The sequence below is a fragment of the Mirounga angustirostris genome, unplaced genomic scaffold (assembly GCF_029215605.1).
Source record: "Mirounga angustirostris isolate CCGP_5_RB_7025 unplaced genomic scaffold, mMirAng1.0.hap1 SCAF_3, whole genome shotgun sequence".
NCBI lineage: Eukaryota > Metazoa > Chordata > Mammalia > Carnivora > Phocidae > Mirounga > Mirounga angustirostris.
This window is the reverse complement of record NW_026991711.1, coordinates 134,291,756-134,317,768: the sequence shown is the minus strand read 5'-3', so window position 1 is coordinate 134,317,768 and position 26,013 is coordinate 134,291,756. Positions and strand designations below refer to the sequence as shown.

Sequence of the window (26,013 nt, the reverse complement as noted above, 5' to 3'; positions counted from 1 at the left end):
TCTCTCTGTGCAGCTCTGTCCTCTCCAGTACTCTATGAACTTTAGCTGCCTTGCCCAACCCTCAGCTCAGCCTCTTTATCCAGGGAATCAACCAGGTTCTGCCTGGATTTTTTCTTCTTTGCCCTATAGCCTGGAAACACTCAATGAAGTACGTTAGGGCAATTGTAAGGTTTATTTCATTTGTTTCCCATTTCTTGGGGATTAGTGTCCTTGGCTTCCTGATATCCAATCTCTTGAAAAATCACCATCTCGTTTATCTTGCCCACTTTTTTTGTGGTGTTGTTGGTTGTATATGGTAGGAAGCAAATGTGGTGCCTGTTATTCCATCTTAGCCAAAAGTGGAAGCTTCTGATAGCCCTTTAAATTTTCAGTTTATTATGATTTCTTTTCTTATTCTAAATAAATGTTCACTTTTCTACTTAATTTTTATTTGTAATTTTGTATCTTTTTCTTAAAGAGGGTCTCCATTGTTGCCTAATCTCTAGTCCCATACTCAGGCTCTTGAGCTGAACCACATGGGTTAGAATTCTGCCTCCACCTCCTATTATCATTGTGACCTTGAGCAGAAATGGTATTATAAATTATGGGATTACCTATACAGAGTGAGGGCTTAGGATGACAGGTACCTCCCTACATAACTGATGAGAACAAAGAAAGAATAGACCACAAAAGAAAGAGCATGGCCAAAAAAATGGGATAACCAAAAGAATATAATGTCCTGGAAAACAAAGTAATTAACCTCCCAAAGAAGGGGAGAGATTAATATATTCTATGCCACTAAAGATCAAAATGAGGACTTAAGAATTGCCCCTGGATTTGGCAAGATAGCAGTCATGTTTGATGTTGTCAAATAGGGATATGAATAGGCTTTACCATATACATTAACAATGAGTGTTAAATAAGAATTTCATGCTAATTCCTTAGCACATAGTAGGCCTTCAAAAATATAAGATATTATTGTTACTATTATTATCAAAATTATGTTCACCTTTTGCATCACTAGATCCAACCCATGCCTCACCCTCGTATATAAATGTTAGGGCAGATTCAGAGTCTCTCTCTGATATTGTCTCTGTTTCCCTTGGCTCATCATCACTCATACCCCAAGGCATGACACTAGGGGTCTTTCTGTCACACACACATCACATCACATCACATCACAGGCAATTGATACTACAAGCTACCATGCTTTTTTCCAAGGGCAGACATTTCTCCCAATATCCCTCCCTATCTTATTAAAATTGTGTAGACTTCACCAATTATTAGCACTTCCCGTGGATTCAAGGGGAAAGGCCAATTCTGGGACAACCCTGGGTCTTATGCCCATATGCTTAGAGGTTAGGAAAGATGCTTGGGCCCAGCTTTCCACCACAATTCCCTCTAAGTAAGAAGGGGAATGGACTCTTAGCAGACAAAGACTATGGCCAGTGTTCCCTACATCCAGCCAATTTCAGGGGTTCAGGACATAACCAACCAAACCAAAAAGATACATGGTTGTAGCAGATCAAACACCTTGAATTCTATTTCTAAATTCCCTTTTTAATTTAGGGAGGCACGGAATCCATTTGTAAGCCTGTATGGATTCCAACTGAAAAACTGATCCTAAGGTTCTGATTCATTGCTGTATGAATTGTATTAATGCTATTTGCAGAGGTCTGTGTGAAGTCCCAAATTATACCTTTCGAGATGAGAAGTATAATTTGTACCAAGAATCAACTGATTTAAACCCCAAACACACCTGTGTTCAAGCTGAAAATCTGCTATCTGGGCTTCTCTGAACCTTGTACCATGAGTCTTTCTAGATGACTAAGTCTTCTAATACTTGCAAGTTTAATCATTTAAACAGAAGACTTTGGAATTTTAATGCTGTGTGAGACAAAAATGTTCCTGAACAAATATATTCCAGTTTCCTAAACAAGGCGAAATGAACATAGTTTTATCTTTTCTTAGAGACTCCAGGTTACTCATAAAAATATCATAAATGGCCCAATCTAGAATAGATTTAAGACTCCAAGGATTATTCAACCCTACACTAAATGGGCCCAGATGGTTGGTTTTAAGTTCTTGGCACTGTTATAGGTTTTCTGTCTCCCTTCTTGTTGGCATCTGTCATTTCCTGCTGTTATCAGTTACTACGTGCGGTAGCAGCTTCTTCCACATTTAATTATTTGTTGCTTTTTATAGCTGAGAGTTTAGACAATGGATGAGAATTATGTATAAAATTAGTGTAAATGGATTCTGAATGGGGCCCTGAGAGATTTCACAAGTAAACAATCTAAAGTTGCTCAAATGCTGTTTTTGAAAATAGGTAGGGTATAAACAAAACCATGGAACATTGTGTAACATCAGTGCTGGCTTCTCAGTTGTTTTGTTGGTTTATTTCGTTTTCCTTACTTCGTGATTCTTGGCCCTGTCCCGTACTGGTAAGGATGATGAATGGTAGGTTTCCCATGACAGAGACTAGGCTTCTGGTGTGCTTCCTTCTCTCTATATCATCATGGGCATCTGCCTGGTTGAACATTTGGCCAGAATGACTAAAAGCATGAGCTCTTGTCCTGGGCCTTATTGGAAGAAGTTTGTTCCATAGGTTCGGATTTGAGTGGGCCGAATCCCGTGAGGGGAAGTCAGGCTGTCAGCCACCATGTTCCCATCCTGCAGAATTTGCTCCCAAGCACGGCTTTGTCTCTGGAGCCTCTTCCTGCAGCACACCATCCGGCCCCAGAATTTCTCTGTACCAGGAAAACCCCCCACCCAACATTTTAGTATAATCCTGGGGAGCGTTTTCAATGCATGAGTGAGCTTCCAACCATTTAATTCCTTAAACAGCAGAAACTTCAACTGTTCCCAGGAGTCTGTGCATTGGCTCAGAAAAAGCCCTGCTGCTTCCCTTCCCTAAAAATCCACTGGCAAAGGATGGCTGTGGCATCCATCATCTGTTAGCACAATGGCTGTAGGGGGGTCCCCTAGAGAGGCAGGAGTTCCGGTCCTGGAGCCTGCATCTCATGGTCCCACCCCTCTGCTCCCCAGACAGGCTGGCCTGTGAGCTTCTTTCCAGCCTTTTCCCTCTGGGCAGCTCCTGGCTTACTTGACCTATTTTCTATAAGCTCAAGACAGAGAGCATAGGAAAGTGCTGAATCACTCTAAGGTCTGCAATGTGTCCAGTTATAAAGCCCAATGTCAAAGTGAAATACCAACCTTTTAGTGGCCCCATATCTCACAGATTTAGTGGTCAATTCTAATTAAAGATCAGCATCTGTTTCTTTATTTTCTTTCCCTGGAGTAAAAGGAAAAAAGTTCTTTTCTTTTAGGAGATTCTAGATTGTTTATTTCTAAACATCATTAGAGGCTATATGTTTTCTCAACGATGGGAAAAGTAAAGATTTCATCTATTCACCCAATCAGGATAGAATTGTTTCTCTTTTTATTAGGAAGTTTTCTTCCCTCCCCATCTCCAGCTCAGTGTCCTGGGTTTCTAGGTACATAGTAGCTACTCAAGAAATATTCATTGATTGAGGGGCACCTGGCTGGCTCAGTCTGTAGAGCATGCGACTCTTGATCTCGGGGTTGTGCGTTTGAGCCCCAAATCAGGTATAGAGATTACTTAAAAATAAAATCTTTCATTGGCTGAAAGAATGAATAGAAGGATAGTTGGACAGAAAAATGCTGTGCACTGTTGTCTTCCAGGGCACCCTCCCAACTAGGTAGAGAAGCCTCACAATGCTTCTTGGCAGCCCTTCTTCAGGGACCATTGAACCAAAACAAAACGGAATCTCTTATGTCAGAGACAAAATGGAAATGGTCAACATAGGTGCATAAAGGAAACCTAACCTAACCTTACAGGAATTTATGGTTCTTAGAAATCAGCAGGGGAAGGGTGCCTGGGTGGCTCAGTCGGTTAAGCGGCCAGCTCTCGATTTTGACTCAGGTCATGATCTCAGGGTCCCAGGATCGAGCCCCACATCAGACTCCACACTCAGATTGGATTCTGCCTGAGGATTCTCTCTCCCTCTCCTTCTGTTTCTCCCCCACACTCGCACATTCTCTCTCTTTCTCTAAAATAAAAAAATAAATAAATCATTTAAAAAAAAACAGCAGAAGGCACCAGCCAATCCCTAAATACTAAGTCTGTTCATGACATGTCAGGACTTACTTGTTCCCCTGACTCAGCTGCCCTGATCCAAAGAAGAAAGAAGACCACTAGGCAACCAATCAGCTGAAAAAGCCAAATAACTTCTGCATTTACCCCATAAAATATCTCTTAGTCTGTAAGGAACCTTGAACTCGCTTCTCCCTTAGCCATGAGTTTCCCAGTCTGCATTTTAAAAGTCTTGCAATAAACTCCTCTTTCTGTTTTGTTTTATTCCTTATATGCAGAGTTTGGTTTCTGACAGGACCCACCAACTGAAGGTGGGTTCTGTCAAAGGCCTATTTGGGGTTCATACAATAGAATTAAATAATGAAGACACTTTTATTTACGTCTTTGTTTTGCAGAAGGGCTGGATGAAAACCTAGCTCTCTCAGTCCTGGGTAGAATTTCTCAGTGAATGGTTGGGGAGTTTTGTTTCCCACACAGCTCAGCTCTGTGCATAACCAGGGTCTGAACAGGAGTTCAAGTGGCTCCTCGGGGGCCCTGAAGCAATTAAAGGTGGGCCTTGTTCTTCTTTGTCATGAGGCTGTTGGATTTTGTGGTCTTTTTAGAAGCCTTGGCAACTGCTGGCCCCATTTTCCAGAGGGCATCCTCCCTCAGATGTTCCTGGAGGCCACTGCCCCCTGAGAATGCTGCAGATGAGGCCCGGGGCCCACAGAGTCGGAGGCGGGGGGCTCAGTTTCATGGAACCAGGCCAAGCCTTCCTAGTGCAGCTCGGTGCCTCTAACTTCCTTACTCCCATCCCCTCGGATCAGTTTCTCCCTTTCCTGGAGCTGAGCCAGGCTTCTGGAAGCTGTCTCCCCCTCTCAACAGGGCCCTCTAATTAACATTTCTTCTCTCTTCTTTTTCTCTGCTCCAATTCCATCTGCAGCTGCCTAATGACAGCATTAACAACTGCAGATCTGATCCCACTCCTCATACAGCCTAGCCAAGGGAGGACTTTGAGCCAAGAGAAGACAGGCTTGTGGTCATGAGAAACGGAAGGAGCCTCCCTAGGATGAAAAGAGGCCACACAGTGATCAGCACGGGAAAAGTGCTCTTAAACGGTTGCTCTTCGGAGACTAGTTGTGTCATCTTAAAGTGACTCCCCACATATCACTTACTAGTGTCAAGGGAGGGGAAAAAAAAACCAGCAAGCAGACACTGGAGAAATTATACAACACCTTGACTGGGTGGTCCAAATTATCACTGCGTGGGACAGATGACATCATGTGGCTCCAGATGTGGAGGATAGGACACACCTCATCTGGGCAGCATTCTGGCTGTGATTATATAACCAATGTAACCATAAGGAAACACCAAACACAGAATGAGGAACGTGCTATAAAACAAAATGGCCCGCGGTACTCACTTTGGCAGCAGATAGACGAACGTTGGAACGATACTGGGATGATTAGCATTGCCCCTGCACAAAGATGATACACAAATTTGTGAAGAAAAAAGTGGTGTGGGAGCAACAGGAGATGGACCTCATAAAAGCCAGATTAAAGGAGGCTAAAAAGACATGACAGCCAAATGTGGGACCTGACCCTAGAGCGAAGCCCATACCAGAGGCGAGGTCCTATAAAGGACACTGACAGGTCAACCAACAACACTGATTTGTGGAGCATAGACCAGATAAAAGCACTTTGTCAGGCTGTATGGTTATGTAATAGGATGCTCCTAGTCCTAGAAGACACATACTAAAGTATTTAGGAGTGACGGGCCATGAAGTATGGAACTTGCTTCTACATTGTTCTGAAAAAAATTACATTTTACATATAAACATATACATATGTACAGCTAGAGAGATAAATACAGATGTATATTCTATATATATGACATTTTTCTCTGAACTGTTTTATATAATGTACATATACAGGGAGTGGGGGAGAAACGTGCAAACGATAAAGCGAGTGGAGGAAAATGAAGGCAATGTAGGGGCTCCTGTACTATTTTTATCTTTGCAGCTTTTTTGTAAGCTTGAAATTGTTCCCAAATAAAAAGTTGAAAAATGTAGCTGCAGTTTTTCGATTCTCCTCTGTTCACTGAACACTGAACTTGGGCGGAGGACATAAGGCCGCATCTCTGTGAAGCCTCTCGGGCGCATCAGCCCTCGTGAGCCGGGGCCCAATTTGAGCTTACCTATAACTCTGAAGGCAGTGCTCTACGATGGCAAGCACTCTGGCCCTGCACGGGGGAAAGGCATCAGGATGCACTAAGGAAGACACAACCCCATCCCAAGTCCGGTCTGGAAAACAAACAAATCTGCTGTCATTTCTGACTGATCAACAAACGCATATTGATTTTAAATTCCATCGTTTGAGCAAAAAAGTAGAGATGCGGCATAGAAATTTGAGTGTGGGGGCGCCTGGGTGGCTCAGTTGGTTAGGCGACTGCCTTCGGCTCAGGTCGTGATCCTGGAGTCCTGGTATCGAGTCCCGCATCGGGCTCCCTGCTCAGCGGGGGGTCTGCTTCTCCTTCTGACCCTCCCCCCTCTCATGCTCTATCTCATTCTCGCTCTCTCAAATAAATAAATAAATAAATAAATAAATAAATAAATAAATAAATAAATCTTTAAAAAAAAAAGAAAAGTAACTGCCTCCCGGGTGACTGGGTGGCTCAGTCGGTTGAGCGACTGCCTTCGGCTCGGGTCATGATCCTGGAGTCCCGGGATCGAGTCCCGCATCGGGCTCCCTGCTCGGCGGGGGGTCTGCTTCTCCTTCTGACCCTCCCCCCTCTCATGCTCTATCTCATTCTCGCTCTCTCAAATAAATAAATAAATAAATAAATAAATAAATAAATAAATCTTTAAAAAAAAAAGAAAAGTAACTGCCTCCCGGGTGACTGGGTGGCTCAGTCGGTTGAGCGACTGCCTTCGGCTCAGGTCATGATCCTGGAGTCCCTGGATCGAGTCCCGCATCGGGCTCCCTGCTCGGCGGGGAGCCTGCTTCTCCCTCTGACCCTCCCCCCTCTCATGCTCTCTCTCTATCATTCTCTCTGTCAAATAAATAAATAAAATATTTTTAAAAAAGAAAGAAATTTGAGTGTGCTGGGGGTCGGGTGGACCTGGGTCTAAATCCTGGCTCTGCCGCTACCAGCCATGACCCCCAGGGCAAGGGACTCTGCCCCCGAGTCTCAGTTTCCTTCTCTGTGGAGGAACAGTCGGCCGAGTTTGGTCAGGGAGAGTCAGCGAGGCCGCACGTGTCGGGGGCTGAGGGCGGCACGAAGAGCAGGCGTGGCAAGCGCTCTGCGCCCGTGAGGAATCCTGACCCTGAAGGTGGTGTCTCCTCCCCGACCCCCGACTCGGGGCTGCCGCCGCACGCAGTCTCACAGCTACAAAGGCTCTGCTGAGCCAGACGGCAGGGGCGTCCAGGGGACGCCGTTTCGGAGACACGGCTTCTGCGGGGGGGGAAGGGTTCCTTGGTGGGAGAAAGCCACCCAAACAAGACCTTGGTTGCTCTAAGGAGCTTCCGCAGACTGAAGCCGTGGCCTGCTTAGGCCTTCCTCCGCTGTTGAATAAGGACAGGACACACACACACACACACACACACGCACACACACGCTTCATTGGATCAAAGGGCTGTGCGTATTGGACAATTTTACCACAGAGGCCGAGTCTCTGCTGTAGGATTATCAATCCCCCCACTGAGGTCAAACACTTTGGCCTCCAAAAAATACTGTAAACAATTAAAAATGCCTTTAAACAGTGAACTCACCTCTAAGAAATCCTGAAGGCATGAGGACACCAGAGTCTGGGGCAGGGTGGGGGAGGAGAAGGAGGGTGACTCCCCTCTTTCTGCAGGTGGTCATCATGCAGCCTGTGTCTGTTGCCCACTTCTTTGTGGAGTTGCCTGATGTCCTCTCTGTTATAATTCCAGAGACACTTACTTGAGCCAATGTGGATTCTGATTTGGGCCCTAAATGCCTGTTGCCTGAACACCGTTTGCCTGTTGGGAGCTAGTTCTCTACGTCTCTAAAATTCTTTTCCCCTCGCCCTCTGTCCACATTCTACTCTCAGCATGTGGGAGGGTGACCTGCTGTCAACACAGTGCACCAAGGACAGGATGATTTTTCAGATAGTTCTTTAACTTGGTAAAAAGTCTCCTCGCACCGGACCTCCCCTCATTCATGCCCCAGACGTTTACTGCCGTCCCCCTGTGTGCCAGGCACTGGGGTAGACATGCAGGTGTGGAGAAAAATGAGCCATCATCCCTGCCCGTCAAGAGCTCAGCATCGAGCCAGCCAGATGGACACAGCAGCCAACACACGGGCAGAGCTGCAGCTCAAACCCCAGTGTTTCTCAATCCACCTTTGTGCTGCCAGAATCCCTGAGCAGCTTATTGAAAATGCAGCTTCCAGGCCCCAGCACACCAGACCTACCAAATCAGAGGGTCTGGGGTAAGGCCTTGAAATCAGCATTTTAGTAACGAAGCCTTACATACTCCAACATTGAAAACTCACAGACCTGCCTTCTACCCTACTACAAATTCAGACACATCTCGTGTTTCTGAGGGGCCAGCAGGACAGGCCCATCAAGGATCTATTTCTATGGGGTTCCTGGGAGCCCACGAGACTCAGCACAGCCCATGACAGTTCTTCAGGAAATGGGAGGCCTGGAGCTTTGGGAACACAAGAGAAGGTGAAGGGGATTCACCCCACCCCGGCCTTGTGACTGCTGACAGATGGTGGGGTGCAGCGTGAGAGGAAGTGCCAGAGGCCATGGGGCACCGGGCACGGAGGACCAGGAGCAGAGAGTCAAGCCGACCACCAGAGGATGATGGCAACCACCACCCCCTGCCCCGCCCCGCCCCATGTCAGGAGAGGCCAGCGCTGTCTACCACGGCTGGGCTGCAGGCTGGGGAGCCCCTGATGCCTCGGGAAGAATGTTTTGGGGGTGGGGAGGTGAGTGAGCTGTCTACACCAGAGCTGCCAATGTCTCCCGGCATCTACTCGGAGAGAAACCTCTGGGCATTTCCGAAGTGTCCGGCCCCAGAGCCACTGCAGCTTCCTGCACAGTTTAAATGGCGCCTCCCCCCCCCCCCCCCACCCTGCCCCAGGCCTCTGTTGTGGGCCCCCAGGCTGTGTGCTTCCCTACACGTACCCCAGAGGGGCCACTGAGGACACAAGTCCAGATTTGCAGGCGAGCACATGTTAGACGCAAGCCAGCCCGTCTACATTGGCTTCAACATTGGCCTTATCACGTACACCGGGTCACTGGCTTCTGTCCCTGAGGGATCATGCAATGACAACTAGACCACCCGCAAGACCGCAGAGGGCCAGCCAAGCAGCCAGCCTCCAGCACCTTGAAGTCCGTGCCAGGGGCACCTCACGCGCTGGAATTCACTGAATCCTGCCTCTGCCTCGGGCTCATCCTGTGACTAGGGGGAGTTACTGACCTTCTCCGAGCTTCAGTTCCCTCTTGTATTAAACTTGGATCATGTCGTGTACCTCACAGTACTGCTTACTAAGTAGCTGCCCCTTCCCACTTCTTTATAGTCCCACGCCCCAACAGGCCCATGGATTTGCCGTTTGAAAGGACACCTAGGTGTCCTTTAGGGGCGCCTGGGTGGCTCTGTCGTTAAGTGACTGCCTTCTGCTCAAGTCATGGTCCCGGGGTCCTGGGATCTGGCCCCGCATCTGGCTCCCTGCTTGGCGGGAAGCCTGCTTCTCCCCCTGCTTGTGTTCCCTCTCTCGCCGTGTCTCTCTCTGTCAAATAAATAAAATCTTAAAAAAAAAGAAAGACACGTTTATAATTGGCCATTTTTTCATATTTTCATATATTGATTTCAGTTTGAACATTTAGTTAATAGAAAAGACTTTAGATGCAGTAGGAAATTCTCCAAAGATATTTTTCAATGGGTGGTAGTTTTTAAAGTGTCTCTAGGCCTCTCGAATGGATGGCAGACAATTAGCTGCCTCTCGCCTGAGAAATCAGACTAATTGCTGGTGAGGCTTGGCTAATGGGGTCTTTTGTGAACTCCCTCCCTAAATGAGAAATCTTTAACTTTTCACAAAAACTCAATCTCATTTGTGCTGCTGATTCCTAATATTTCTAAATAAATGCTTGGCCTCTGGGCTTTTGTAGTCAAATAACCCAAATCAAACCAAGCTGCTCTGCCAAGGGAAAAAATTTATTTTGTGTAAATCTACTGGAAGAAACTTTTAGAATCAGTTTGGAACCACCATAGGCAAAGACTAGCTGCAGCCCACTCTGGGGCAAGTTTTGTGGATGTGGGCTAAAAGATGAATTTACTCTATTTGGGCTTAAATGGCTTGTTGAGATTGCTTAAACAGTAAACACTGGCATGTTTCCAAGATCAGAGTATGCAAGAAGCAGGCTTGTCCCCGGACTCCAAGTTGACTGCCACACATAGACAGGGTCAGGGTTCTGTGTCTAAGGCAGAGGAGACAAAAATCCAGGGAAGCCCATTACCTGTCCTGCATCAACCTAGAAAGGAGGGGAAAGAGCCTGGGAGGGCAAGAGGAAACCGACGCAGGAGGTCACTCGAAGACAGTCAAACTTGAAACAGAGATACACGTAAATGCCAATAGGAAGAGAGGGATAAGCAATTCAGAACTTGGCAGGAGTCTGGAGAAAATTCCAAAAGTGACCCAGAGCTGAGGTGTAGCCTACATGGTTGGCTGGGGGGACCTGCTCCAACAGAATCTCCAATGACCTTGGAGGGGAAATCTGGAATGTTCTACATATGAGTCTTTACTTCCTAGTTCTTCCTCATCAAGGACTTTAACAACTCTTAAAATACAGGGTCAAAGTGGAACTTGGGAATGCTGGGTGTTTTTGGATTCTTTTTATAATATTAAATTGCTTTGAATTGTCTCTTGGATGACCCTGAGATCTTCCTCCATTGTATTTTTACCAGCTCCATTGGTTCTTTCCAAAAAATTTGAGAAGAGATGGTTATCTGTCCCATAGCTGCTTGGGATATTCTGGGTCCTCAATCTATTCTGACTATGGAATGGAAAAAAAAAGTCCTTTTCTTTGGCTTAAAAAAGGAGCTATTCAATTTTTTTCTAAAAAACAACAACAACAAAAAAGATTGGATAGAAAATTTCAAGATGATAAAACAAAAAGGGACAAAAATAGTTTCAAGAGATAGTTTTTTATTGTAATGGGAGTACCTGGCAAATGTTAGGACCCAGTAAACCCATGTTTCATTCCCTCTCTCCTATACCTCCACTTGGCCTAGAATATCCTGACCCAAATCCTCTTTAAAATCCTTCAGCATCTCCATTTTTAGCACATGTATTTCCCCTCCAGGAAATAAGCTTAGGCAGAGACCTCCGTCTCTAAGAAGAGAAGAGAAAAATAAACCTAAAGGAAGCAGAAGGAAGGAAATAATAAAGATCAGAGTAGGAATTAATGAAACTGAAAGCAGGAAAATTGACACAACCAAACGCTAGTTCTCTGGAAATAACAATAAAATTGATAAACATCTTGGAAGACTGAAAAGAAAAATGATAAAAGATACAAATTTCCAAGATCAGGAATGAGAACATCACTATAAATTCAATATACATTAATAGGATAAGTGAGCACTATGAACATCTCAATGCTCATAAATTCAAAAATTAGATAAATGAAGTAATTCTGTAAAAACCTCAAACTTCCAAAACTTACCCTAAATGAAATAAGTAATCTATGTAGTCTTAAAACTGTTAAACAGATTAAATCCATGGTCAAAATCTTTCTGAAAAAGGAATTTCCAGCCCCAGATTGTATCACTGCTTAATTCCATCTAACATTTAAAGAAGAAATAACACAAATGCTGCACAATGTCTTCCACAAACCAGAAGGGGAAGAAATATTTCCCAACTTATTTTATGAGACCAGCACTATCCTGATACCAAAACTCAACAAAGACAGTACAAGAAAATTATAGACAGATATCTCTCATAAACATAGATACAAAAATCTTCAATGAAATATTAGCTTATTTATTATATATATTATATATACACACACACACACACACACACAAACTAGTACACCATCACCAAATGGGGTTTATGCTCAGAATGCAAGGCTGGTTTCAATAATCAAAAATCGATCAATGTAATCCATCCTATCAACAATCTGAAGATAGTATCAATTGATGGAGAAAAAGAATTAGACAAAATTCAACATCTATTCACAGTCAAAACTTTCAGCAAACTAGAAAGAGAAAGGAACTTCTATTAAAGGACATCTACAAAAAGCCTATGGCTAGCATCATACTTAGTGGGTGAAAGACTGAATACTCTCCCCCTAAGACTGAGAACACAGGAAAGATGTTTGCTCTTACAACTGTTATTCAATACCATACTAGACATCCTAGCTAGTGCAATGAGGCAATAAAAAGTAATAAAAGGCATACAAATTAGAAAGGAAAAAACTGTCCCCATTCACAGATGACAGGATTGTCCTCATGGAAGATCCCAAGAAAGCTACAAAAAGCTCCTAGAACTAATAAGTGAGTTTGATAAGGTCTTAAGATACAAAGCCAATAAAATTAACAAGTCAGGAAACAACAGATGTTGGCGGGGATGCAGAGAAAGGGGAATCCTCCTACACTGTTGGTGGGAATGCAAGCTGGTGCAACCACTCTGGAAAACAGTATGGAGGTTCCTCAAAAAGTTGAAAATAGAGCTACCATACAATCCAGCAATTGCACTACTGGGTATTTACCCCAAAGATACAAATGTAGGGATCCGAAGGGGTACATGCACCCCGATGTTTATAGCAGCAATGTCCACAATAGCCAAACTGTGGAAAGAGCCAAGATGTCCAATGACAGATGAATGGATAAAGAAGATGTGGTATATATATACAATGGAATATTATACAGCCATCAAAAGGAATGAGATCTTGCCATTTGCAATGACGTGGATGGAACTGGAGGGTGTTATGCTGAGCGAAATAAGTCAATTAGAGAAAGACATGTATCCTATGACCTCACTGATATGAGGAATTCTTAATCTCAGGAAACAAACTGAGGTTTGCTGGAGTGGGGGGTGGGGTGGGAGGGATGGGGTGGCTGGGTGATAGACATTGGGGAGGGTATGTGCTCTGGTGAGCGCTGTGAATTGTGCAAGACTGTTGAATCTCAGATCTGTACCTCTGAAACAAATAATGCAATATATGTTAAGAAAAAAAAAAAAGAAGGTAGCAGGAGGGGAAGAATGAAGGGGGGGAAATCAGAGGGGGAGACGAACCATGAGAGACGATGGACTCTGAGAAACAAACTGAGGGTTCTAGAGGGGAGTGGGGTGGGAGGATGGGTTAGCCTGGTGATGGGTATTAAAGAGGGCACGTACTGCATGGAGCACTGGGTGTTATACGCAAACAATGAATCATGGAACACTACATCAAAAACTAATGATGTAATGTATGGGGATTAACATAACAATAAAAAGTAAAAAAAAAAAGATACAAAGCCAACACACAAAAATGGTTTCTATATATTAGTCGTGAATACTACTTATAAAATGAAGTTTCAGGTATAAATCTAATATTCAGCCTTAGATTGTTTTTCAAATTCCTACTGTACTAACGCATTTAAAAGTATGAAACTGAAGTTCAAAAACAGGCCAAAGTAAGCTACGGCACTAGGAGACAGAAACGTCATGGGAGGAGAAAGGATGTAGGACTTGGGGTAGGGCATAGAGGGACTTCTGGCTTCTCTGGTGCTCTTCCATTTCTCGCCTTGGGTAATGATACATTTATTTTGCGATTATTCACTAGAATAAACAACCATGAATTGTATACTTTTCTATGTTCTGCATAACAAATTCTTAAATAATGATAAACATAAAAGGAAAATATAGAGTGCTATCATTCTTGAAACATTTGTAAAACCGCATTTTGAAATTGCAGTTTTAATTTATCATTAACCAACTGAACATTAGCCGAATGATTTGAGAAATATATTTAATTTGACTTTACCTAATTTACAAAGATGATTAGCTCTCCATAAAATATTTTTGTTACATAAAATTTGCATCATCCTCACCCTAATTTTCCTCACATTCCTACCTATCAATGACAGTAAGTGTTGTTACAATGGCCAACACTAATCGTCCTTACAAAGCTTGAGGATGCTTTCATTTGGGGGATGGGTGGTCTTAGGGTCAGAGAGTTGGGATAACTCCCATCTACACAAGGCCCATCTTTTTTTTTGTTTGTTTACAACACCTGTAATTTATTTTCCTCTCTGTCCTCCCCCTGGCCCCAGACATAAGTAGCTAGAGAATGTCCTTGTGATTATCCTTGGCTGTTAATGTATTCTTTAAGATTATAAATGGTAGAAAGTTCCAGTTATACAGGATGAATAAACTCTAGAGCTCTAATGGACAGCACGATGACTATAGTTAACAACCGTGTATTGTATACTTGAACTTTGTTAAGAGAGTATATCTTAGGGGCACCTGGGTGGCTCAGTCATTAAGCGTCTGCCTTCGGCTCAGGTCATGGTCCCAGAGTCCTGGGATGGAGCCCCACGTCAGGCTCCCTGCTCGGTGGGGAGCCTGCTTCTCCCTCTCCAGCTCCCCCTGCTTGTGTTCCCTCTCGCTATCTCTCTCTGTCAATAAATAAAATCTTTTTTATTTATTTATTTATTTATTTATTTATTTTTTTTAAGATTTTATTTATTTATTCATGAGAGACAGAGAGCGAGACAGAGGCAGAGGGAGAAGCAGGCTCCCCATGGAGCAGGGAGCCCGATGCGGGACTCGATCCCAGGACCCTGGGATCATGACCTGAGCCGAAGGCAGACGCTTAACCGACGGAGCCACCCAGGCGTCCCAAATAAAATCTTTTTTAAAAAAGAGAGAAAGTAGATCTTAAATGTCCTCATCACACACAAACACACACACACAAATGATTACTACTGAGGGATGACTATGTTAATTAGCTTGATTGTAGTAATCATTTCACAATGTATATGTGTATGAAAACATCATATTGTATACCATAAATACATACAACTTCTATTTGTTAATTATACCTCAATAAAGCTGGAAAAATTATATAGTTTTTTAATGTGTATAAATTTTTAATTTATTCAAATGATTTATGCCATAGATCTTATTCTTTGGTTTTGAACAATTCTCTCTAATGCTATGTGCACAACTAGTTCATTATTTCTAACTGCTGCAGAGTTTGTTCAATGTGTATCTTCTACTTTTTTATCCATCTTTTTCTTCTGTAATGAACAACAACAAAAAAAACACTGCATTACCTCCTACCCATCTCCTGTGCAAAATGTTCTCTGGAATATATATCCAAGGTTGGGATAGCTGGGTCATTTACCTTTGCTAGGTACTGTCAAAATGCAGCTCTCTAGAATAGTATCTCATTATGCTTTTAGTTTGTATTTCCCTGATTGTTAGTGAGGTAGAGCATTTCTTTCATAGACATATTCGTCATTTAGATTACTGGTTCAGTGAACTGCCTATTTATATTCTTTGCCCATCTTTATTCTCGGTTTGCAAGTACTCTTTACTGATTTAAATAAGTCCTCCCCAAAGTGCAAAGTAAACAATTTGACGTCAAACATTAAACATTTTTCTTCCATAAATAACATTGTAGGCAGAATTCAAAGTATACACAGATAAAATATGGGAAGGTATCTGCAGCATCTAAAACATGACGGGAGTCTCCATTCTAACTTATTTAATCCTCCCAATGATCATAGAAGTCAGTGCCCTTATAACTCCCATTTTATAGATGAGAAAACTGAGACCAGAGAGGCCAAATAACTCACCCATGATCCAATAGCTAATTAGAAGATTATTTGATTTTAAAGTCTATGCTCTGAGACTTCTGCTTTTCCTTTCCACAGGGAAGAAGTTTGAAAGTCATCACTCCATCCTAAGAAGTAAAAAGCTGAACGAACTGAAATATCAGCAACTCTTCTTAGATCCATAAGAGCGAGGAGGACACAAGGCAAACCGCTGCCCCTAAGACTGGACAGACAGGCAAATACAGGGAGGTGCCGCTAACTAAAGCGGAGACGCAGGAAGGGAAAAACCTGTGGGAGCCAGGACCAGGATAGAAAACCTGAACTGGAATTGACAAAATGCTGGAGGCTCAGTGTGGACAAGTCTCAGAGTTAAAAACTCCAGGGGGGCTTGGTCATAAAGGGAGCTCACAATATTATGAGATTTACCTCCGGGAGCTTGATTAGGTTCCCACAGTAAGTAGCAAATAAAAATCCCTCATATATCTGGCAAGAGGAGGGGAAAAGAAACCATTTTGAAATGCATCAGAGCACAGTGTTCTTCTTAACAAGGCCTACCCTTAGGGGAAACTAGATAAGCTGAGCCTAAACTGCTGGGGTAATCTCAGAGCCTAATTGACCTGGGGAAGGGAAATACCAGCTCTAGCCATTTTGTCCCAGATAAGAGGGAGAAAAAGACTGAGAAATACCTCTGAAGTTCACAGGCCAGAGGCACAGGCTCATGAAAAGACTGAGCCCTAGTCGTAAGACTATAGATCACTTCCCCTCCCCCAACACCACACCACCGTGTTACTAACGGCCTATTTACAGCAGTTTCTTTTTCCCAGTACATCATGTCTGGCTATCAAGAAAAAATTACAAGGCATACCAAAAGGTAAGGAACATGGTTTGAAAACACACAGCAAGCATCAGAACCAGATATGGCAGGGATGTTGTAATCATCAGACCGGGAATTTAAAACAACTATGATTAACATGCAAAAAGCTCTAATGGATAAAGTAGACAGCATGGAAAATCAGATGGGCAATGTAAGCAGAGAGATAGAAATCCTAAGAAAGCACCAGAAAGAAAAGAAGAAAGTTCTTCAGGGCGCCTGGGTAGCACAGTAGGTTAAGTGACCGACTCTTAGTTTCAGCCCAGGTCAGGATCTCAGAGTCCTGAGATTGAGCCCCACATCAGGCTCCACATTCAGCAGGGAGTCTGCTTGAGATTTTTCTCTCTCCCTCTCCCTCACCACGCTTGCTCTCTTTCTCTAAAATAAATACATCTTTAAGAAAAGAAAGATCTAAAATTAATAATCTAAGTTTCCATCTTCAGAAACTGGAAAAAGAAGAGTAAATTAAACCAAAGTAAGCAGAAGAAAAGTCTATGCTCTTACCAGTTTCCTTCTATTCCTTCTACAAGATTGAGAACCCCATTCCCCCAATTGCCCACCTTCTCTTTTTTTTTTTTTTTTAATTTTTTATTTATTTGACAAAGAGAGACACTCAGCGAGAGAGGGAACACAAGCAGGGGGAATGGGAGAGGGAGAAGCAGGCTTCCCGCCGAGCAGGGAGCCCGATGTGGGACTCGATCCCAGGACCCTGGGACCATGACCTGAGCCGAAGGCAGACGTTCAATGACTGAACCACCCAGGTGCCCCAATATATTACTTTTATAATTTTCTTATTATACTAGCCAATTGTGGTTCATACTGTAATTGCGATGTTAATTACTTTTTACAGGTAAATTAATGTTTCACCAGCTATAGTATAACCCCCCTTGAGTACATGGACATTTTAATTCTTTGTATTGCTAGGAACAAGCAGCATAGGGTCTTGAATTTAAGGCCCTCAATACATACATGATGCTTTAAAATAAATAAATGCATAAAACACCTCTCTCTTATTTTCTGTCATCAATTTCCACAGAGAATGGAAGATAGAAATGTTTGATGTGTCTTTTAGGCATCTGCCTGATTTTCTTTTGCTGCTTGTGGTAAGTACGAACTTCTTTTTTTTTTTAGTGGCTAATTAAGTAAATAGTCACAATTGAAAGAGTTGAAAGATTTACTTCCATCTTTGGCCTGAGCATTCACTGGTTGAATCATCTTAGGGCAATTATTTCTGTTACTGTTTTAGTTTTCTTATTGGTAAAATGTGGAAGATTATATGCTTCAGGGTCTTTTGGACAGAATAATACAAGAATATAGAGCCTATATATATAAACGTGTGGATGGTGAGTTTAAAAAAAAGCCCACTGGTCATTGTTAAACCTCTTGATTGATTAAGCTGTGTCCTATAAACCTATATATGTGAACATATGCAGTTATATCTTATTTATAGTGTATCTTTCTATCCTTTTCAAAATAGTAAAATATGTATAATGGTGATGACACAGTAGTATTGGAATTGCAAGCCAGACAGATCTAGAAGCAAGTCGAACCGAAACCAAGGGGAAAAAAAATAAACTTCTAGGTTTATAAAAAACAATTAAAGGGATATTAAGAAAGGCCCCGAATTCGGGGCACCTGAGTGGCTCAGTCATTGAGCGTCTGCCTTCGGCTCAGGTCGTGATCCCGGGGTCCTGGGATCGAGCCCCACATTGGGCTCCCTGCTCAGCGGGAAGCCTGCTTCTCCCTCTCCCAGTCCCCCTGCTTGTGTTCCCTCTCTCGCTGTCTCTCTCTCTCTGTCAAAATAAATAAAATCTTTAAAAAAAAAAAAAGAAAGGCCCCAAATTTGTTGTCAGTCAACTGGTCAAAAACAAAGATATCAAAGAGAGATCGACTATACAAGATCATCTGCCTTTTTTTTTTTTTAAGATTTATTTACTCATTTGTCAGAGAGAGAGAGTGAGAGAGAGAGGAAGGCAGAGGGAGATGCAGGCTCCCTACTGAGCAAGGAGCCCGATGTGGGACTCGATCCCAGGATCCTGGGATCATGACCTGAGCCAAAGGCAGACGCTTAACCGACTGAGCCACCCAGGCATCCCTCATGTGCCTTTTTAAAAAAATTTTGTATTTTGAAATAATTACAGATTTTCAGGAAGTTGTAAAGATAGTACAGAGACAACCCTATATCCTTCACCCAGTTTCCCTAATGCTTATATCTTATAAAACCATAGTATGACATCAAAACTAAGAAACTAACATTGGTAAAAAAAAAAACGGGTGAGGTTCTGCCATTTTATCACGTGTGAATTTGTGTAACCAGTACTGCAATCAAATACAGAACCATCTCATCCCACAAAAATCTCCCTGTTGCTAACCTTTATAGTTCAGTTTGCTTGTAAGGAAGGTAACAATAAATAGAAGGAGAGTAAATTAAAAGCCCGGAGTCTGGGAGCACATTCAGGGAGGTGTGTGTTGAGACAGTAAATGGAAGGAGAAGGCTATCCATGAACTGTCACTAAAGCCAGACTCTCCGGTGTGTTAGGGATTCTTGGTTGGGGACCTCCCACCATTGCTCATGACTCCCCGAGAGACAAACTCTTAAGTAGAAAGAGATTAAAACTGTTCCTGCTACACCACCCCCAGACGGTGCACACAACCTTCATCCCCTGCCCTGCATCTCCCCAGCCTGGCCCGTTTACTCGTTCTCTGGCTTCTCATTCACTAAGAGTTGCACCCAATCCCCAAATCCCTCAGTCAGACCCTGGCCTACCTAATCTAACAAGTACCACCCCCTATCCCAGGTAACCATAACCCACATATACTTCTAAATGGAGGTATTCCCAGGACTCTGTCTTCTACCCTCTCTTACTGTGTCTTATCCCCATGGCCCCATGGAAATCATCCCAGCTTGCGAGTCTAGCTCCAGACAACTTGCTGTGAGGTAGCTCCGCATGCATGGCCCTAGCACCAAGAACTCAACTCTATTATTCTAATGAAACGTTTCCTCCACTGTGCTCCCTCTTGTGGTGACTAGAATCATTACCCTCTCAGTCACCTAGTCTAGAAGCCTCAGTAACATTTAATTCTCTCATATCCCTCACTTTCAGCATCCAATAGACTTGGCTTCTTTTTTTTTTTAATTTTTTATTGTTATCCAGTTAATCCCCATACATTACATCATTAGTTTTAGATGAAGTGTTCCATGATTCATTGTTTGTGCATAACACCCAGTGCTCCATGCAGAACGTGCCCTCTGTAATACCCTTCACCAGGCTAACCCATCCTCCCAACCCCCTCCCCTCTACGACCCTCAGTTTGTTTTTCAGAGTCCATCGTCTCTCATGATTCGTCTACCCCTCTGATTTCCCCCCCTTCATGCTTCCCCTCCCGCTATGTTCTTCTTCTTTTTTTTTTAAACATATATTGTATTTTTTGTTTCAGAGGTACAGGTCTGTGATTCAACATAGACTGGGCTTTTGAGCACCTTTTTGTGGTTCCCTAGTTTTTCCTGCATTTCCCTCGGATCCTGATTCTCACGTGCACCACTAAAATAATTTCATTCTCCTTCACAGTGCTGCAGTGCTCTTTCCCTCAAAACTTGGCATGGAGAACATCACTCCCCTGCTCAAACTCCTGGGATGGCTCATTGCTTCTAAAGGTGAACTCCTTTTGGCATCTGAAGGCCTCCATTCCCTAGATACTGTGTGTGCTGTAGAGCCAACTTGCCTTTGCTTCAGCTGTCCTTCACTGTCCCTTTTACCTGTTTAATGAAATATGCATCCTTCAAGGCCACTTTTAAAGCCATCTTCTTTGTTGAGCTTCTTTGGCCTCCCAGATGGAATTAATTCTCCTTGGCATTCCTATGGCACTTCATTCTAACAAGTACTTAAGTCTGCCTAGAAATATGGTTTATGAACATTCCTAACATTGCAATCACCTCCGTCATTTTCGATATAGCAAAATATTGAAGACAGATAACGGGTTTTAAAATTAAACTAGGGTTTGAATTCCAGCTTTGTTGACTGTGTAACATTGCACCAGTTAGCCTCTGTGAGCCTAATGTCTTCATAAGTAAAATGGGGAAATAGTATATAATAAGGTTGCTATAGGAATTAAACAATGTGGATGAAATGTCAAGCACAGTGTCTTCTTACTTAGAGTAGGCACTCCAAAATATTAGCTCCTTTCTCCACTTTGTATCATACCTAATATCTAAGGCAAAGCCTTAGGAAGAGCAGGCTGTTTATAAATGTTTCTTGGATAAAATTGATAATCTAATGGGAGAAAATTGTATTAAAAGAGTCTAAGGAATTATAGCTAAAGCCACAAAGTAGCTGAAAACTGAGAAGATATTGGAAGAAAACATTTTTATTTTAATTTTTTTTAAAGATTTTATTTATTTGACAGAGAGAGACAGCGAGAGAGGGAACACAAGCAGGGGGAGTGAGAGAGGGAGAAGCAGGCTCCCCGCCGAGCAGGGAGCCCGATGTGGGGCTCGATCCCAGGACCCTGGGATCATGACGTAAGCCGAAGGCAGACACTTAACAACTGAGCCACCCAGGTGCCCCAGAAAACATTTTTAAAGAGAGAAAAAAGGGAAGGATGAGCTTTAGGAAGTAGACTGGTAAACAGGGATTCCTGGGGCTGGGGGCCAAGAGGAAGACAGTGTGTGTGTGTGACTTCCTAATGAATACCGGTAGTAATAATACAATCAACTTCACCTTTGAGGTATCTATTCAAATTGTGCCCATATTCTCTCATCTCTCTATCTTATCAGAAATGCTGAGCAGTGGACATTCCACTCAATTCTCCGTATTCATCCATTTCAGATTATTTGCAATAAGAACAAGTACTTTCACAAATATTTTTCTCAATCACAAGGATAATTAGTTGACAGGCTTAGCCTTCCTCGTCTACCAGTTCAGGGTCTTAATCTAACGTGCTCTCTCTATCATACCTTCTAGGTAGGGTTGGTAAAATGAATTGTGGGATAGCTGAGGTGTGGGAATTGCACTTCAATATTAGGGTAAGTTATATATTAAAAAAAAAAAAAACCTCCTAACCTACCAAACTAAATATCAGTGAGCTTACAAAACAGGTATGAGAAATGCCTAATGACATGTATATGATAGGAGACCCGCTGGCTAGCTACTGTGCAGTCTGGGATTTGTCTTGTTTTATTTTCCTCTATAAAACTGAATTGATATCCAGAAGTACCAAATAGGAGAAAAGACATAGAAGAACCAAGAGTATAATTTCCCCAACAGATTTGAAAGAACCTACTGTTTATATCATCTTTTAGAGAAATAAAATTATACGTGACAAATTTTATCAGCAGCAGAGTTAATATATGGCAATATCACAGATGAGAACCATAGGTTCTTATTTTATAAATAATTAATAGTGGAAAATTGCAGAGAAAGTAATTTTTTGAAGCAACTCTTCTTTTAAATAAACAAGAACACTTAGGAGAAATTGCTTACCTATAATGTACATTCCAGGCAAGCAACCAATCTCTGTAGATCTGGGTCTCCAAGGTGATGGAATTATCTCTATATAATCATTCATCATGGATATTCCCTTTGGAAAAACAAAGTGAAGGGCATTGATCTGAAGAAATGTAAAAATCACTGAAAAAAATGTAACCTTAAAAAACGCCAAATGTCATATAAGGAAAGAAAACCCTGGAGATAAAGTTACATAATTATGATTCTTTTAAAGCATCCAAATGATACAACTAGTGTGGACAACAAAGAAAATTTACTAGCAAGTGGATAGCGAAAGAAATATAATCTATTTTTTGAAGGAAACAAACTAGAATATATGAGTCAATATATGGGTCAATATAAACAACTCAGTAATATTGAAATAAAATATTTTACTTCAGATAGAAAAATCTCAAACATTTTAGGCCAAAAGCATTTAATTTCATCTAAATTTTCTCATTGACCTTTATTACTTGCTTATACATATTTTACTTGCAAGAGTCATAATCCTTTTAGGCAAAATATTTTACTTAACTTTGACATCTCCTTCTTTACATCTAAAGTCTGTGAACTCTGGGAGTTTTATTTTAATGATTATTTTTCTTTAGAACACTTTAATAACAGAAATACAAAGTGATTTCATATACATTTTAAGAATTGATATTTATTAAAAACCTGTTGCAGAGAAAAACGTAGACTTTAGTTAAAAATGTCCAATTACATAGAAAAACAAAATGTGAATATATATAATAAGAGAAAGGGACTTGTGACAATAATAAACACTTCCCCTTAGAAAATGGAAAAATTAAAGAAATACAACAGTCATCGATTCATAGCAATTTTGAAATGTGCCTGGCAAGACATTTTGAAAGCCCTTTATCTGATGGGTGTATAATATATCCTGATTAGGTCCACAGTCTGCTTCTTGAGAGGATGTTCTTTGTCCAGTGTCTTTGTGGCCCACGGTTCCATGCTCTGGGAATATGTTGTTGTTTTTTTTATACTACTTGTCCACACCAAAGAGAATATGTCTCCCTGGGAGCTGCGCAGCTCTCAGAGAGCCTACTTTTTTTCAGTATATGCTTACAAAATCATTTTAAGTCCTAAAGAGTCACAGACTTCTTTTTCTTCTACTTTTTTTTTTTTTTTGTAAGAGAGAGAGAGCACATGGGGGTGGAGAGGCAGAGGGAGAGGAGGAGAGAGAGAGAGAATCCTAAATAGGCTCCATGCCCAGCGGGGAACATGACGTAGGGCTTGATTCCATATCATGACCTGAGCCGAAATCAAGAGTCAGATGCTTAACCGACTGAACCACCCAGGCCCCCCAAGAGCCACAGATTTCTAATATCCTGTTTCATGGTTTCTTTAATATAACTCTCTTAAAAAACATAGTAGACTTTTTATCTATTAGTGTCATTTCCAGGCTTCAAAAACTCTAGCAATAGCTTTTTTCTAGACATTCTTCTTAGATTTGCTCTGTATCATTGCTTTCTGTCTTCCATGACTCTCTTTCTACTTATTTGTAGGTAAATTAAACTTACCAGACCTCAGTGGGAGAGCCACATTTTTAGTCTCTTTTCCATAAACCATTTTGTCAAACTAAAAGAATATATTGCACACCACACCCTTAGTTTGATCTTTACTCTGAAACAAGTACTTTCACAAAGGCTTTTCAGAGGTTTTAACAATGATGTCAAGACTATAATCTCATTTCATCTTTGCCAGACCCTGAGTTTACTGTTACTCAACACGTTTTCAGTTTTATCTTTCAGTAATTGCGGTTGAGAGAAGCTGTGTTTTCCAACTCTTCAATTCCCCAAATTTTTCAACTGTGTTCTTTTTTAGTCTTGCTACAAAATGGTCAGTTCTTTTCTGAGCTCATCTGCTCTTGTAATACCTTGTGTAACGCAGCCAACAGCAGGGAACACGTTATGTTTTCCAAAACTTTTCCCGATAGCTACAGGTTCATTAGGTATCTTGTTCATCTTATAAAGTATTGCAGACAACAGCTTAACAAATATTTTGCCCCTGGATAACATAGATGTCCTTTTCATCCTTAAATATCCGCTTTCTTGCTATCTACCATCAACTCTTAAACCACTGACATACATTTTATTTTTTGTCACAAAAAATCCCATTCCTCATAGCAATTTCTCTATCAGTGAGGATAATCCAGATTATATTACAATAACAAGCAACTACAAGAATCTTATCATATTAAAATGCTAGGTTTATTTTTTGTTGTTTTTTAATTTTTTAATTTTTTAGATTTTATTTATTGGAGAGAGAGGCAGAGACAGAGCATGAGCAGGGGGGTGGAGGCGGAGGGCGGGGAGAAACAAACCCCCCACTGAGCAGGGAGCCCAACGCAGCGCTCGATTCCAGGACCCTGAGGTCATGACCTGAGCCAAAGGCAGATGCTTAACCAACTGAGCCACCCAGGCGCCCCAAGGTTTATTTTTGTTCATGTTTGTTTTGCTTATCCAGCACAGGGTTGGCTTGTTTTCAAACTGGGACCCAGTAGTACTCTGGAACAGAGTAGCCAGCACCTGGAGCATCACCAGTTGCCACGACAATGGGAAAAACAACAGGATGAATCATTCACTGAATTTTAAAGATTCTGCAAGGAAGCGCACATCACTTCTAGTCACATTACATTGACTGAAGCAAGTTATATGGCTATATCTAGTTCAAGGGAGTAGGAAATTATAATCCTAACACGAACCTGAAAATGAACTAGAAAAACTTTGGTGGACAGCATTAATGATTATCACATCCTCCAAGATCTTTATTATTTTCCTTTTCACATTTAGGGCTAGCATCTACCTAGTACAGATTTTGGTATGGTGTGATAGGATCCAATATGGATACCACTATCATTTACTGAAAAACCCATTCTCTTCCCACTGCTATGCAGTGCTACTCTTCTTATAAATCAAGTGTTCACATATGCATGGCTTTGTTTCTGAGCTCTCTACTCTGTTCCTTTGGTCTATTTATCTATCCTTACCCTAGTGGCACATTATCTTAATTCCTTTTTTTTAAATTGTATTTTATTATGTTATGTTAGTCACCATACAGTACATCATTAGTTTTTGATGTAGTGTTCCAGGATTCATTGTTTGCATATAACACCCAGTGCTCCATGCAATACATGCCCTCCTTAATACTCATCACTGAGCTAACCCATCCCCCCACCCCATTACCTTAATTCTTCGTGAACTATTGTTAAGTCTTGATAACAGAACAAGTCTTATCTAGGAAAACTTTGTTCTTCTGTAAGAATGTCTTGGCTTAACTTGGACCTCTGCATTTCCATATAAAATTTAGAGTCAACATATCTTTGAATTTTGATTGCCTGGCAATGTAACGAAAAATAACATCTTTATAAATATTAAGTCTACCCTTTTATAACATGGAAATCTGTTTAGATTTTGATTAATATCTTTTATTTTTCTCATTAATATCATTTTAGCTAAAGAAGTCTTACAAATATATTTTTTAAAGATTTTATTTATTTGACAGAGAGAGTGAGAGAGCACAAGCAGAGGGGGCAGTAGAAGGAGAGGGAGAAGCAGATTCCCTGCTGAGCTGGGACCCCGATGCGGGGCTCGATCCCGGGACCCTGTGATCACGACCTGAGCTGAAGGCAGACGCTTAACCATCTGAGACACCCAGGCACCCACAAATCTTTTATTAGATTAGTTCATAGGTATTTGATACTTTTGTAGAGGTATGTTCTAACAATTTTTTTTTTTTGGTAAATAGAAATAATTGATTTTTCTCTAT

General features: G+C 41.8%; 1 long non-coding RNA gene and 1 other non-coding gene across 2 annotated transcripts; one reads left to right on the top strand and one right to left on the bottom strand.

The window, feature by feature from the left end:
- The first annotated feature begins 5,494 nt into the window (after window positions 1-5,494).
- LOC123840041 (U6 spliceosomal RNA) lies at window positions 5,495-5,597 on the top strand. The gene has a single exon (XR_006789864.1). It is a non-coding gene; the product is annotated as a U6 spliceosomal RNA (small nuclear RNA).
- A 679-nt stretch (window positions 5,598-6,276) lies between these two features.
- Window positions 6,277-22,312, bottom strand: LOC135363774 (uncharacterized). The gene is made up of 3 exons (XR_010409838.1): window positions 22,222-22,312; window positions 7,846-7,992; window positions 6,277-6,377 (listed from the first exon to the last, which is right to left on the bottom strand). It is a non-coding gene; the product is annotated as an uncharacterized LOC135363774 (long non-coding RNA).
- Between the last annotated feature and the right edge of the window lie 3,701 nt (window positions 22,313-26,013).